Below are 17,041 nucleotides of genomic sequence, written 5' to 3'. Positions count from 1 at the left end.
AAACTTAAGCAGTCACAGGAAAAGCTAATTCTTATCAGCTCCCAAAATAGAATACAAAATAAACTCCATCAAGTCAACAACTGTGCCGTAACACATTTTGGTCTAGTTTTCAGCTAATGTGCTCAACTTAAATTCTCACATACCCCACTGAATGAAATATATAAGCTCATAAAACTTTGAGGTCAACTTTTTTTTAAGCAAACTAACTTTATATCTCTTTCCTTCAATCAATAACCAATCAATCAATCAGTGAATCAATTAGCAAGTTTTCCTGACTCCCTGCTATGGGTCCAGAACTGTGCTAACTTCTGTAAGAAACAAAAAACACACTTTTGCACACTGAAAGCCAAGAAAGAAACCTACATGGAACAGTCTGCTCCCCTCAGCACTCCTACAGGAGGTAGGTTGAAAGTCATATTCCTTTTTCATTGAGGATATAGGAGGTGAGTAGGTATAAGATCCCTTAATATAAATCTATAATCCTATATTTTGACTTTGTAGAGAGTAAAAATATTCCAGGAAGAGAAGTCAACCAATGTAAAAGTATATAGGAATTAGGAGAGGGATATAAATAAAGCTCTTTAGATTTTTTCATGGATGTCATTCATTCATTCACATATGCATTCATTCTTCAGTATTTAAATATTTAGTTTATTCCTGATTCTGTGCTATCCTGTGTGTCAGGAGAAAGTAGAAGTGCATGGTGGAAAGAAGGCCAAGATATAGTCCCCATCCTCAAAGGGTGTACATTGGGGAGACAGCACATTCACAAAGCAATTAAATAAAAATGCAAAATTGAATAAAATAAGCACTGTTGAGTAGCACAGAAAGCCTTATTGTACATTATTCTCTTTCACACACTCCTGGACAAACTGGGCTTTTTATTAGGACAAAACTGTAATAATAATAATAATAATAATATATAGTATCTTAAGGTTTGTGAAGCATTTTTAATATATTATCTCATCCACATAACAATCCTATAAGCTAGTGTTGTTATATCCCCATTTTACATATAAAGAAACTAGACAAGCCCAAGAACATTGCATCATTTTCTCTGGGCTTTGCCAATGGTCTCCTGGGACTAGAATATACTCCCTCATTACCTTTGCCACTTAAAATCCTTCTGTTTCTTCAAAGTACAGCTCAAATGTTATTTCTGACGCAGAACTTTTCCCTGATTTTTACAGAAATTAATACCTCTTTCTTTTACCTTGTTTTAATTTTAGATATGTTTTGTATCTATTTGCATGTGTATATGTTGTCTCCCCTAGGATACATAAGTTCCTTGAGAGCAGGGACATTTATGGTTTTTTTTTTTAATGAATAGCATACTTTTTAGGATAAAATAGGTAATTTGTAAATATTTGTTGTTTGATTTAGTGAATTAGTGAGCAACTGCTAGGGCTAGGGAGTGGAAGGAGAGAGGTACAAGGATTGTACAAGGATTGGTACTGTCAGAGAAAACTTAATGGAAGAGGATGAAGATTTTGATGGAGTCTTGAAGGACAGGTAAAATGTGAGCAGAAAAGAGAAAGGGGTTATAAAGAGTAATTTCTACAATCACAGGATTCATAGTTTAAAAGTACATTAGAGAAAATCTAAAGCACTCCAATCTTATAGTTCAGGAAATGAAGAGCCAGAGTACCAATATCAAGGTTAGGCAGCAACTAGCAAAGGAATGATTCACAGTCTAGTCTTTTGACTCTAAATCTCCAATTTTTTTTTCTCATAATATAAACGCTGACCCTCATATTCAACCCACAATCTTAATTTGATTTTAAGGTCCATAACAGAAGGAACTTTGTCATTTTTGTAACTGTATTCCTTTATATAAACCCACCAGCATTTAACATAATGATCTATATGTTTAATGAATGTTTGTCAAGTTTAATTACATACTGTCTCTTACTGTTTTTAATCTCCCCCAACCATAACATAAGCTTGTTGATATAGGGACTATCTTCTACTTTTTGTACAGAATTAGAAATATAATTAATGCTAAATACTTCTTAATTTACCATGTTAAACCCTGGGAATTGAGCATTTTAAAAAATCCCAAAACTTCCATTGGAAAGGATGTTAGAAAGCCTTTAATCCAATTCATACCCAACTAAGTCAAGTGAAGCAATAAATATTTATTAAACACCTACTATGTGCCAGGTATTGTGATAAGTGCTAAGGATATTAAAAAAAAAATGCAAAAGACAGTCCATGCTCTAAAGGATCTCACAATTTAATGGGGATTGAGAGCATAACATGCAAACAATCATGTACAAACATCATAGATCATCAACAGAAGAAAGAATTAAGGGGGATCAGTAGAAAGTGAGATTTTAGTTCAGAGTTGAAGGAAGCCAGGTAAGTTAAGACAGTGAATAAGGAAGAAAAGTAATTGGAGGTATGAAAGACAGCCAGAGAAAAAGGAAGAGATCAGAAAATGTTGTCTTGTTTGTGGGACAGCAAAAATATCAGGATATTCCTGGATCACAAAGGATGTTGTAGGGTAGAGGATATTAGATGTAAATGATTGGTGGGAGGGCAAATTATGAGGAGCTTTGATAAAAATAGAATTTTATATTTGATCCTAGAGGTAATAGGGGACCATTGGAGTTTATAGAGTAATGGAAGGGATGACATGGTCAGATTTGTCCTTTTTAATATTTTATTTTTTTCACAGTTACATGTAAAAGCAAGTTTTAACATTAATTTTAATTTTGAATTCCAAATTTTCTCTCTCCCTGCTTCAATTTTGCCCTTGTTGGTAAACAATTTGATATCGAATATACATGTAAAATAGTGCAAAACATATTACCATATTAATCATGCAATGAAAGAAGACATAGACTCAAAGGAAAAAAAAATTTTTAGATACAGAAAGTGAAAATAGTATGCTTTGATCTGCATTCAGACTCCATCAGTTCTTTTTCTGGAAGTATATAACATTTTCCATCATGGGTCCTTTAGAAATGTCCTGGATCATTGTATTGCTGAGAATATCTAGCTAAGTCAAACACAGTTATTATATGTTATTGTATAAAATGTTCACCTGGTTCTGCTCACCATACTTTGCATCAGTTCAAACAAGAATTTCCAGTTTTTCTGAAATCTTCCCACTCATTTCTTATAGCATAGTAATATTCTATTACAAACATATACAGCTTGTTCACCCATTCCCCACTTGATAAGCATTCTCCTAATTTCCAATTCTTTGCTACTACCAAAAAAAAAAAAGGCTTTGTACATATAGGTCCTTTTCCCACTTTTCAAAAATATATTTGGAATAAAGACCTAGTAGTGATACTGCTGGGTCAAAAGTTGAAAATCGCACTCCAGAATGCTTAGATGAGTGCACCACCATCTAACGGTTGTTAGATTAATGGTATATTAACATCCAAATTTCCCACATACTTCCAATATTTATTACTTACCTTTGCTGTAATATTAGTCAATCTGATAAATGTGGAAGAATGATAGCTCAGAGTTATATTGATTTGCATTTTTCTAATCAATAGGGATCTAAAGCATTTTTTTCATATGACAATAGATGACTTTGGTTTCTTCACTTTAAAATTGCCTGTTCATATTCCTTCATCATTTGTTAGTTGAAGAATGCCTTGTATTCTTATAAATTTGACTCAGTTCTCTATATCTTTGAGAAATGCGATCTTTATGAGATGCTGTAAAAATTGTTTTCCAGCTTTTTGCTTTTCTTATAATCTTGGTTGCATTGGTTTTGTTTGTGTAAGATTTTTAATTTAATACAACTAGATTGTTCATTTTATATCTAGTAATGCTCTATATCTCTGAATTGGTTATAAATTCTTCCCTTCTCTATAAATAGTTCAGATCAGTATCCCTTGCTTTCTTAATTTGTTTATAATAGCATCCTTTAAGTTTAAATCATGTATCCATTTTGATCTTGTCTTGGTGTATGGTATAAGATGTTTTTCTGCCATGATATTTTCTAGTTTTTTTAGAATTTTTGGCAACTAGTAAGTTCTTATCCCAAAAGCTAGAATCTTTGAATTTATCAAACATTCGATTACTGTGGTCATTTACTCCTGAGTTTTGTATACCTAATCTATTCCACTGATCCAGCAATCTATTTCTTAGCCAACCCTAGATACTTTGATTATTAACATTTTGTAATACTGTTTGAGATCTGATATGACTAAGCTACCTTCCTTCACATTTATTTTCACTAATTCCTTTGATATGCTTGACTTTTTGGTTCTTTCACTTTTTTAACTCTATAAATCATTTTAGTACTTTATTTTATATGGCATTAAATAAGTAAATTTTCATTTTTATTAAATTGTATTTGCCTACCTGAGTAATTAATAGTTTTCATTTGTTTGAATCTGACTTCATTTGTGTGAAAAATATTTTCTAATTGTATTCACATAATTCCTGTGTTTGTCTTGGCAGATAGAATACCAAATATATTATATTGTCTACAGTTATCTTCCTATGTCTTGTGATTGAGTTTTGTTGATAATATATAGGAATGCTGATGATTTGTTTGGGTTTATTTTATATCCCATAACTTTGCTAAAGTTGTTTCTTATTTCAACTAGTATTTTTTTTTGTTGATTGTCTAAATATACCATCATGTCATCTGCAAAAAGATATTTTTGTTTCCTTGTTGCCTATTCTAATTCCTTAATTTCTTATTCTCTTATTGCTATAGCTAACATTTCTTGTAAGTGAATAATAGTGAAAATCTTTGTTTCGCCCATGATCTTATTGGGAAGGTTTTTATTTTATTTTCACTAGATAATGCTAGCTAATAACTTTATATAGATAGTACTTATTTTAAGAAAAGTATCATTTATTCTTATGCTCTTTAATATATGTAATCATAATAGGTGTTATATTTTGTCAGAACTTTGATGGGGGAGGGGGAAGTTGCATCTATTGAAATAATCATGTGATTTTTGTTGGTTTTGTTGCTTATATGGTCAACCATGCTGTTAGTTTCCCTCATATATAGCCAATTCTGTATTCTTGATATAAATTCCACTTGGGCATAGTGTATTATCCTTTTGATATATTGCTGTAGTCTTCTCTCTAGTATTTTATTTAAAATGTTTGCATCAATATTCATGAGGAAAATTAGTCAATAGTTTTCTTTATTTGTTTTGGTACTTTCTGGTTTATGTATCAGACTATATTAATGTCATAAAAGGAATTTAATAAGATGCTTTCTTTGCCCATTTTCCCAAAGAGCTTAACTATAGTAATGAAATTAATTGTTCTTTAAATGTTTGACTAAATTTGCTTATGAATTTTTCTGGAACTGAGGATTTTTTTTTGAGGGAGTTTATTGATTTCATATGCAACTTCTTTTTCTAAAATGTGGTAATTTAAGTATTCTATTTGTTCTGTTAATTTGGACAATTTATATATTTTTAAATATTTATCCTTTTCACTTAGATTGTCAGATTTATTGCCATACAATTGAACAAAATGGCTCTATATTGCTTTAATTTCCTTTTCATTGGTGGTGAATTTACTCTTTTCATTTCTGATACTTGATAATTTGATTTTTATTTTTAATTAAATTAATCAATGGTTTATCTATTTTATTGGGGTTTTTTGTAAAATTAGGTCCTAATCTTATTTATTAATATCAATGATTTTCTTACTTTCAATTTTATTAGTCTCTTCTGTGATTTTAGGAATTTCCAATTTGGTGTTTAATTGGGAATTTTAAACTGATTCTTTTTCTGTTTTGTTTTATTTTTTAGTTTCATGCCTAATCTTTTGATCTGCTCTTTCTCTATTTTATTGATGTAATGTTTAGAGATTTTAATTTTCTCCTTAGTGCTACTTAAATTTTCATATGTTGCCTCATCATTGCCATAATTGTTTTCTGACTCATTTTTTTAGGGTTAGATTATTTAGTCTCCAAATAATTTTTAAATTATCTTTTTCATGGCCCTTTATTAAATGACTTTAATTGCATCATGATCTGAAAAGTATTCATATAGTATTTCTGCCATTTTGCATTTGATTATAAGGTTTTTATATTCTAATATATTGTCAGTTTTTGTGTAGGTGCCACAACTATTGGACAAAATGTATATTCCTTTCTATCCCATTCAGTTTTTTCAAGAGGTCTATCATATCTAACTTTTCTAAAACTCTATTCACCTCCTTAACTTCTTTCTTGTTTATTTGTGGTTAGATTGGTCTAATTCTCAGAGGGGAAAGTTAAGGTGCCCCATTAATAAGTTTTACTTTCTATTTTTTCATGTAACTAATTTAACTTCTTTAAAAACTTGGATACTATACCATTTGATTCATATATGTTCAATATTGATATTACTTCATTGTTATTGGTTTTTTTCTTATCACTTTTAATTAGATCTATCTTTGCTTTTGTTTTGTTTGAGAACATGATTGCTATCCCAGGGTTTGTTTTTGGTTGTCTGGTATTTTTTGTTTTGGTTTAGTTTGGTTTGGAGTTGTTGTTCTTGTTATTATTGTTGTTTGCTTCAGCTAAAAAGTAATAGTTGTTATTTGCTTCAGCTGAAATGTAATATATTCTACTCTAGCCTTTTTATGTTTATTCTGTATGTGTCTTTTGGCTTTAAATGAGTTTCATTATCACAGTTATGATTATTGTGTGAAGGGGTGAGGAAGAAAATTGCACTGAAAGAAGAGAGAAATAGAATGGGGTAAATAATCTCATGAAAATACACAAAACCTCTATTTCAGAGGAGAAAAAGAAAAGGGAAGAGGTGAGTATCTGCTGAGTTTTACTCTCACTGAATTTGGCTCACAGAGGAAGTAACATTCACATTCAGTTGGGTATAGAAATATATCTTACTCTCTGGGGAAGCAGGAAAGGGACAAAAATAATGGGGGGACTGATATGAAGGAGAACAGATTGAGGGAAACTGTTCAGAAACAAAAAGGGTGAGGAGAGGTGGGGAAAAAAAAGTGGAGAGACAGAAAGAGAAGTATAAAGAGGATGAAAATAGAATGTAGATAAATACACAATAAACATAACTGTGAATATGATCAGAATGAACTCACCCATAAAATTGAAGTGGATAGCAGAGTAGATTAAAAACCTGACTCCTACAATTTGTTGTTTTCATGAAACACATTTAAAGCAGAGAGATACACATACAGAGTAAAAGTAAAATAAACAACAATAACAACCCCAAACCAAAAGAAAAAATTTTTTAAAACCCAAACATATCATTTCATCAGAAACAATTTATACTCATGTTCTCTATATTCTGTCTTGTCTAATTGTCCAAATAATTTTTAAGAGTTACACATTATCATTTTCCTGTGTGGGGTTGTAAACAGTTAGTTATTGAATAATTAGTCCTAATAGTGTGGCCCATTTGGGAAAGTAGATATTTGACATATTTTATGCTCTTGTCAGCTCTGGGTGCTTAAAACAATTTTGTGACTTATCCTTAGTACATTTGTTTTCAAGTCCCTTACTGACATATACTGGTTCCCTGTCAGGGAACCAAAATAATGAGATTGGGGTTCCTGCTGGTCATGGAGTTAAATGATTAGATCAGTGGCAGGTTCGGGGTTCAGGGAACCAAATGAAGAGGTTTGGCTCCCCTAAAATCCCTTGGGATTTGGTGCTTGGTAGGGAGTTTGGGGAACCCCTTCTGGCAGCACAGAGATCCTTCCTAAAGGAATTTATGAACCCAAAAAGCTAGACTGATAAAAGAAGTTTATTATTGGCATTGGGAAGTCAGCCTTTGCTATGCATGAATAGAAGGGCTGAATTGCTTAGTGGCAAAATCCCGACAGAGAGATATAAAGTCTCATTAGGGAAACAGGTGAGGATGAAGAGAGGGTAACGATGAAAGAGAATATCATCCCAGCAGGCAGAGTTTTCTAATATGCCAGGAAGAGAGAGTGTGTCCTTGACATGGCATAGTAGCTCCTCTGCAAAGAGAGGGTTTAAGATTGGGTCTTGTTATAAGCCTTGGCTACAAGCTGGGGTTGTTCTTGATGGGGCTGGGTACAGCTTGAGCTGAATTTGAATAGAATTGAATGAGTCTCTTTAATTCAATGGGAAGCTTAATCACTAGTGAGTATTATCAATGAGGGCTGTACCCATCTCTCAGGATCTTTTACAGAGGCCAGAATTCAAGGAGAATCTGTCCTTCAAAGAGTTTTAGAGTTTCGGTTTCCCTTCAATATCATTTTATTAATCTCCTTCCCAAAATCTCCAACCCAAATTGAACATAATTTCAAGTCTAAATAGGGATTCTCATTTCCTCATTCTTACTGTTCCTCTCAGTGCAAGCTAGAATGGCATCAGGATGAGTTTTTAGTTATTTATTTGAGGATAACTAGATAGCACAATGGAAAGAGCAGTGGACCTGGAGCCAGGAAGTTCAAATCCAGGCTCGGGCACTTACAAGCTGTGGTCCTTGAGCAAGTCATTTAACTTCAATTAAAATTGCCTCCATTTCCTTAATTGTAAAGTGGGGATAATAATAGTACCTCATTCTCAGAGTTGTTGTGAGGTTCAAATGAGACAATATTTGTAAAGCTCTTAGTCCCATACCTGGAAAATAGTAGGTGCTTAATAAATTGCTTGTCCCTCCCCTTTTTTTGGTGCCGGGAGAAGGTTATGTCAAAAGGCCTTTTGAAATTAAAAGAAATCCAGGCACCTCAGATGTACCTGATAGTAGATAGAATGATAGAACAGTCTCCAAAGACCACAATTCTCCATAATTGTGCAAACACAGGCTCAATTGATGACCTATCCCTGTCAGCCTAAACTCACAATTTTTTAAAACACAGAAACTGAAAAATGATCTAGGAATGCAAGAGGAAAAAGTACCAATATCTTCCACCTCAAGAAGCACATTATCAAACATTAAAATATGGCAGAAACATCTGCTACAGAATATGTCTTTTGGACATGCAATATTCCTAATTCCAAAGTTTATGCATTTACTCTGGTATATAATGAAATTTAGAAGGCCAGAACTGGGACTGACAATGTAATAAGATCTGCAAGCTTTGACTGATATTAGTGGGGCTTCGGTATAAAAGGTTACATTTTCATCATTTGTTCCTCTAGAGTTTCAGAAAACATGATTTGGGCCAAAAGAAAATAAAAATGTTAGATTTGTGTGTTAGGAGGGAGGGGTTTGCCAAGTAAATTTTTAAAAATTATTCCCCTAGAGTAAGCTCACAAAACAAACATATTTGCTTTTGTATCATCCATTAAAACCCTGCCAGGAACCAAAATCTTAAAGACTTTTTATCTCAAAGATGTTTCAAATCAAAAAGAAAAGAAAACTTTTGACATGGCAGTGATTATCAACTTCCTAAGCTGGATGCAGCAACAATCATGAGCCCCCAAGGGAGTTGCTTTTAAAGTTCTGTTATGATGGTCAGAAAGGAAGAAGAAATAGATTCTCTGGTCTGAAGTATGACCCTGGTCTAAGTTAGCTCAAGGCAAAATTGAGAAATTGGAAAAGTTTATCTTCTCCTTCATTCTCTCCTTATTCAGAATCTTAACAGAAAGCACACTGAATTTGCAAAGAACCTGGGTTGGATCATTGTTGGCAAACGGTAGGTGCTTAATAAATAAATGTTAGTTGATTCATTGACTTGTGTGGATCTTCTGTGGGACCTTCTATGGGCATTTCTGTTTCTTAGTTTCCTCACTGTAAAAAGAGTGGTTTGCACAATAATCAATAAACATTTGTCAAATGGTAGGAATACATTTCAAGGAAGATTGATGTCACAGCAGAAATAGAAAAAAAATTTAAAGGGATGAATTTCCAATGATATAACCAAATGACATCAACCTTCCAAAAAAAAAAAAGAAAAAAACTCATTTGGGTATCCTAGGCTTTGTTGGAAAATATTTCTACCTTCATATGTAGGATTTGAAATTTTTATTGTAACACATGCAATGTGATTTATCATCAAATATTTACAAACCATGAAAGGTACCATTTTCTGGAATCAAAAATGAGTATATGTATAAGGAAAAGAAAATGAGAATTTAATAAGCATCTACTATGTGTCAGGCACTGTGTCAATATTATCTCATTTGATCCTCACAACGTCTCTGAGAGGTAGGTGCTATTATTACTTCCAATGGGGGGATAAATGGGAATCTGAGGCAACCAGAATTTAAGGCACTTGTCTACTATGACATAGCCAGTAAATATGTGAGATTGAATTTGAACTTAGGTCTTCCTGATTCACATAACCAGAGTTCTATCCACTGTGCCACCTAAATGCCTCCAGCAGTTATTTACCAGATCCTAACATTCAGCTGAGAAGCCAATTTAAATAATGCTTATGACTTTTAGAAAAAGTCATAAAAAATTTCCTTCTCTAAGTGGATGTCTATTTCTGATTAAAATTTTTCTGACATCATGAAACCATTTTACTTTTGTATGAGAATAAATCTGGTCACAATATTAACAACAACAAAAAACAAGTATTGAGTTGGAGAGTAATTTGTGGAGTTAGCACAAATGAGGGAGAAAAAAAATCTCTTAAAATTAAGCAGATTTCACTTCTTTAAAACCTTTGAAACAAATAAACAAAATATACAAGAAGAGAATTTAATATGGAGCACAATAGTTTGCAAAGATGAATGTTGAAAACTATCTTTGCAAGTATTTTGAAAAATAAAAAGCTATGTTTTTTAAAAAGAGAGAATTTAATAATTAAAACTGTACCCCATTAGAAACAATTCAAGAAATTGGGGATGCTTAGTCTGAATGAGATTTGGGGAGAATTGGCAAATATTTCAAGATATTCCACATGAAGAATAATCAAATGTCCAATACTATGAGCTATGTGTATATGTTACAGAAAGGCATATTTCTGGTATTCAAAAAGATAAACATCCAGTTATTATTACCATCCCAGAGGAATAGGTTATGCTGAAAAGTAGTGAGTTTTCTATCTCTGGAAGTCTGAAAATAGAAACCAGAAGACTACATTTCAGGAACTAATCTATGAGGTCTCTTTATTCTGAAATTCTGTAATTCATTGAGAAATGCAGAAAGATCTTTAAGTACTTTGAGAGGTTTCTAGGAAGCTTTCAGAATAATCCAATATGTAATATAAAATAGCAGACAACTATTAGCTTTCAAAATAAGAGCTAAATACTTTTTCTCCATTTGAATCAAATTTATGTCTATCATTAAATGCATTCTAAATTAATAAGAAGCTTTGAACATGGGCAAGATGCACTAGATCTGCAGTCAGAAGACCTAGGTTTCAGTCTTAAATCTGGCAGTTTTTAGCTCAATGATCAAAGTCCAAATCAATCTGCTTCTCAGAGCTTCAGTTAACCCCTTATAGGGTTGTTATGACAAAAATACTTTGAAAGCTATAAGCTTAATTTATACAGTAAGGAATGTGTTATAGAAATGTGAATTTTTTTTAATCTTACATATATTAAGGACTCTCATATAATAATATTAAATCAATCAAGAATCATGGACTCCTAAGTATCCCACAGAGAACTTCTTAAATATTAATAATATCAAGAAGTTCTTGAGACATGGATTGGAAATTATAAAAGCTATGACCATTAAAAAACAAAGCAGAATTAAAACCAATATAAACTAGAATATAATGTGCAGGTATCCTACTTAATTCCTAACAATAATTGTTCCTATGATGTCCATCCCAAAATTTGGAGGATTGGAAATCATCCTGGACTTCCTGAATACTTTTTTTTTTTAATAAATTGTGGAAAGACACTAAGCTTTATATAGTACTAAATTTGAGTTATCCACATGATACTCAAATTATTAATTTAGCTTTTGTCAACCATTCTCAACTAAAAATTAGGAAGCATTTTTAAAAGAATTGCCCAGGGTAGTATGAGAAGAGAATTGATGAGTTAAAAAGATATAGCCCAGTGTGTCTATGAGAGAAAAGATAAGGAAAAAGAAAAACTATAAGCCTAGAACCCAGGTTAGATACTGTCTGAAAGGTCAAGTTGCTAAGAATTGTAAGGGGAAAAAAGGAAGTGTATTTATGGAATAGGTATTACACAAAGAACAAGGTGAAGGTAGAGGTGGGAAGGAGGATAGTTTTTAAGATAAAAGTAACCCTAGAATATTAGTTATAGATTATTGCTATTGCGTTGTCACCCAATCTTTGATATAAATATGTTTAGAAACTGTGAAATAATTTTTTCTTTAAGATATACTTTGATCAAGATTTTTCTAGATTATCCTTGAATGCAATATCAAAAATTAATATTTTAAAATCTATGTTGTTATTGTAAAAACACTGTTTAAGATATGTTAAAAATTTAAAAATGGAACTTTCTTGCTTTGGAAATTACAAAATATTATCATATTTTTTTCTAAAAATCTATCAAAGTGAATATTAAAAGGAAGGTGTTTTGTGCCACAGTTCTCTTTTAATGTCCTGACCCAGTTTCCCTAATTGTCCTATTTAGTTACTCTGCCTCAGGTTATAACCATTCCCTCTTAATGTTTGATAGGATAAAAGTTTTATATCTTAGACCTTAGGCTGTGAAGATCGCGTATTTTAAAATCAGCCAGAGTCAGGAATTCAGGTTAGGGGAAAATCGTCAGTCTTTATTCTCAGTGAAGAAGGATCGGAGGTGGAAGAGAATGGGCAATAGCAATGTGTGTAGCTGAGTCAAGAAGCTAGCTAGACCAGCAGCCACACGACCAGCAGCTAGGGGTATAGAACCCAGGCCCAATCTCTCCCAGCTTCTCTTCCTGTCTCTCTCTGCCTCCACCCTCCAAAATCGTCATTTCCTATACAACACATCAGGACTTGCAGGGAGAATGGGCGGGGGCCATTCTTTATCCAATCATGTATATTAATAGAGTATAGCCCAATTACTATTTAGCCTCAAGTACTTGGGACCTCAGTGCATCAACTCAAACCTCAGCCCATTACATTAGGCTATACTTATTCCCTCTTAATGTTTGATGGGATAAAGGTCTTTATCCATTTTAGACATCATTAGAATATCAGGAGCCTCTCCAGTACCTCCCATTATGTCATCCTAGGTGCCTCCCCCCATTAGGCATCCCCATCCAGATACCTCCCCCATTAGATCATTATTCTTGTTACCCTATAAAAGAATCTTGTATCTGACATTCACTGCTGGATTCTTTGAGATGATAATCTCATTCAGTTCTGGGACCAAACCATGGATCCATTTGATCCCAGTAAATCTCTCCCTTTTAAATAAATTATTAAATTGTCCTCTAATCGCTATCTTGCTCAACGTCTCTGGCATTACAGGTGGAATTTTGGCTCTACAGAAAAATATCTGAGTTCTGAAAAATGGAAAGTAGATTTGCTTTTAATAACTTTTTCCCTAGAGAATGACATTATTGTTTTAAAGAAGGAAGAAAAAAAGGGGAATTGAACCTAGTTGTGTCAGTTAAAAGATGACTGAAACTGCAAATGGCTCTTGAGTATCAATGAATTTTCAGGAACAGGAACAGGAACCTACCTGCCTTTGATAACTGCTTTCATGAAAAGAGAAAGATTTGTGACCAACTTAAAATTAAGCAAACTTTAATTTGCAGTAATGTTTTATGAAATATTTAAATAAAGTGGAAACAAAAAATTAAATACATAGATATTTGAAACAGATTTCTTTATATCTAGGGAAGCAAGAAATTTTAAAATCATGTTTTTAAATGTAATAATGGCAACTAAAGGGAATACTTACTAAATAGAAGTTACATTCAATGTTTTACTCAATTAATAGCACCTTTTTTAGTCATCATTAATGTAGACACTTAACCTATTGTTGAAACTACAATGAATGTTTTGAGAATTTATTTGAATAAAGTATTTTACTTAAATTTGAAAGGTACTGAATAGATTATGTTCAAAGGGTTTGATCTGGTTGAAGAGCTAGTATGGAGTGTTAGCCCCTGCAGCACTTTTTCTTGCATTTACTGTTGATCTTCTAATTTTCCTCATATCCAAAAAAGCCAGTAAACCATCTTATGTCAGAATTTTATCAATCAGCTGAATTAACTAAGATAAAATTGTGTAACTTAGACCTGAAGCACAATATTTCTTTATGAATTATACGAACCAATTGACACTGATTGTTATTCATCAAGAATTAATTTTTAAAACAATTAATAGATAAGTACTGAAATTTCAAAAGAAAACGTTAGTAGAATTAATTCTATTGATAATCTAGGATGTGATTAGCAAATTAGATAGGAAAGAACTGAAAGAGTTTTTTTCTGTAAGCAATTTTACAGACAATGCTCCATCTTAAAAAAAATGTTTTTAATTAAATTTTTAAAAAACTTTTCCAAAGTTAATATTATAAGAAATGGCAAATGCCTCTTAGTGATGTGAAGCCATCCTCTTAAAGTACACAATGAAACTACATTAAGAATTTGAAAAAATAGATTCAACATTTTGAGTCATTTAAATGAGAATAAAGAAAAGGTTTATAGAAATATGAAAAATTTCATCAAGAATCTGAAAAAAAGTCAAATGGAAAACAATTGATCTTTAAAGATCTGTTACCTAATGACTGTTGCATAAATTGAGATTTTGAATGTTATCATTAGTGATTGTAAAACCAGAGATGATTTAAGTTGATTAAGATTTATGGTAAAACGAATTTAAGGTAAGTTGTGTTCCATGATTAGGTTAATTGTGGTGGATTAGACCAATGCAAACTGCAGTCGCTATTTTCATGAAGAAATTTATTGGTTGTATAACTTTAGTTTGTTTTTTTACCTCTGTTTATCTCAGTTTATCAATCTGAAAAGTAGATAGAAATAACAGGTTTGTTTGTGGGGAGAACCAAATAATATAATGACTATGAAGTGCTTAATGTAGTGCCAACATAAATTTAGTAAATTACTGTTTAGAAATATTATCAGAAAAGTGAAATCTCATTCAATCTGTATTCCCTTATGTTATAGATTCATTGGTTAAAAGAATGATATAAAATTTTTTGAGAACTATTCCTTTAGAAATATAATATGAAGCAGAGCCAAAATGTGGGAAAAGGATAGGAACTAGCACAAACCTCTCCAAATACCTTTAAATAATGCCTCAAAACAAATTCCAAAGTGGCAGGACCCACAAAACAGAGCAGTGAAATAATTTTTCAGCCCAAGACAACTTAGAAGATTGACAGGAAAGATCAATTGCAGCAGAAGCAGAGTGGAATTCAGGCTAGTCCAGTGCAGACCAGACTCCAGAAAACTAGGAACAAGCCTTGTGACTGAATCACATACAGCAGCTGTAATTTCCAAGACTGTCCACAGGTAGTACAGAGATCACATAACTGCTCAGAAGAAGATTACAGTGTTCGCTTTGTAGGCACTGGAGGCAGGTCTGTTGAAATGCTTATACTTGGATTTGGGTCAAAGCCCTGGGTCTCAGTCCCAGAGCAAGGAAGAGCACTAGCAAAAAACCCTCACAGTTGCAGGGTAGAAAAGAGTGTTTGTGATCACTCACAGGCAAGTGCATAATACAGGAGATTATTAATCACACTTCTCCCTCTGAAGAACGGAAAATTTACAGGTCCCAGAATTCTTTCTGAAAACAGCTGCATAAAAAACCTGAAGCTTGAAACAGAGTCCATCTATTCTGGAAGCAGAGCTCCACTTTAGCAGAGCTAAAAGTCAAGAAAAAGCACAAAGACTAGGAAATGTGTAAACAGCAGAAAAAGTTCCTGCCTATAGGAAGTAACTATGGTGACAGGGAAGATCAAAAAACAAACTCAGAAGACAACAAAGTCAAAATTCCTATATCTAAGTGCTCAAAGAAAAAATATGAAATGGCCCTCATCCATGGAAAAGCTCAAAAAGGATTTTAATAGTTAAGTAAAAGAGGTAGAGGAAATCTTAGAAAGAGAAGTGAGAGTGACATAAGAAATCTTAAGGGGGAAAGTCAACAGCTTGGTAAAGGAGGCACAAAAAAATACTGAAGAAGACAACATCTTAAAAAACAGAATTAATCAGATGGTAAAAGAAGCACAGTGTGATTTAAAATGGTATATTAACATGAAATAAATAACAATAGATAGTTACCAACCATACTCCAGCCCTAAAATATTATATTGGTTTTCTGAGAAAATAGGGAGGATTCACAAGTCTTTCTAAGGTGTAATGGTGGCTTTATGATGATTTGTGATTATAAAAACAAAGATAACCATCCTAGTCCTGTACTGTGATCACTGAAATTTTGCTATTTAGGGTTAAATCTCATGAGACATTAATTCAATACTGTTTTAAGTTTTTACTTCAGGTATCATTATCTAAAGTGTCATTAAACAAAAGCACAACTTTCAAAGGAAGTTAGAGTGCTAGGCAAAGGGATTATAGTCTGAGGAATGCCACAGATGTATGTCTGTGTCTGGGACAATAGAGGGAATGATCTTGCGAAGGCTAAGGTAGGGGTCTTCTTGACTCCAATTCCCATTGGGCTATTTTCTCTCTGAATATAAAACATTTCCCATTTAGTTATTTCTGAGCCCAGCTTTGCTACTCTGAGAATACTGTGAAACTTAACTGTATGATTGGATCTCAATTGACTCTTATCTGGATGTAAACTTATAACTATGTCCCTCCTTTTACCCTTTATAACAAATTTCAGAGCAAATGAATTATGGTGAGTTTATAGAATTAGAAGAAGCAGAGGTACTAATACCTCTGATAACTAATGAGCCTATCAAGGAGCCTGTGCCATGTCATGAGACTCTCTTAACCATAAGCCCCATAATTGCCTTTTAACTTCAATAAATTAATTACTAAAGAAACTCATGGTGTTTCAAATTTCATATTCACAGAATTTCTGCCTTCTGGAGGCATTAATTCAGTTTTACTAAACATTATGAAGTGATAGACATATACAATTTTTACTATACTTTGATTTGTAACTTTAATTAGGCAAAGTGATTCATAGGAGATATGGCCTCCAGAGAATCAAAAAGGGGAATTGTAAAATTAAAAGTTGATTTTTAATTCTATTTAAGACTTAATCAAGCCAGTATATTGCTTTCCCTGTGTGAGTCTAA

This window comes from Sarcophilus harrisii, chromosome 3 (assembly GCF_902635505.1).
Source record: "Sarcophilus harrisii chromosome 3, mSarHar1.11, whole genome shotgun sequence".
In the NCBI taxonomy this organism is placed as follows: Eukaryota; Metazoa; Chordata; class Mammalia; order Dasyuromorphia; family Dasyuridae; genus Sarcophilus; species Sarcophilus harrisii.
This window is presented reverse-complemented; position numbering follows the sequence as displayed.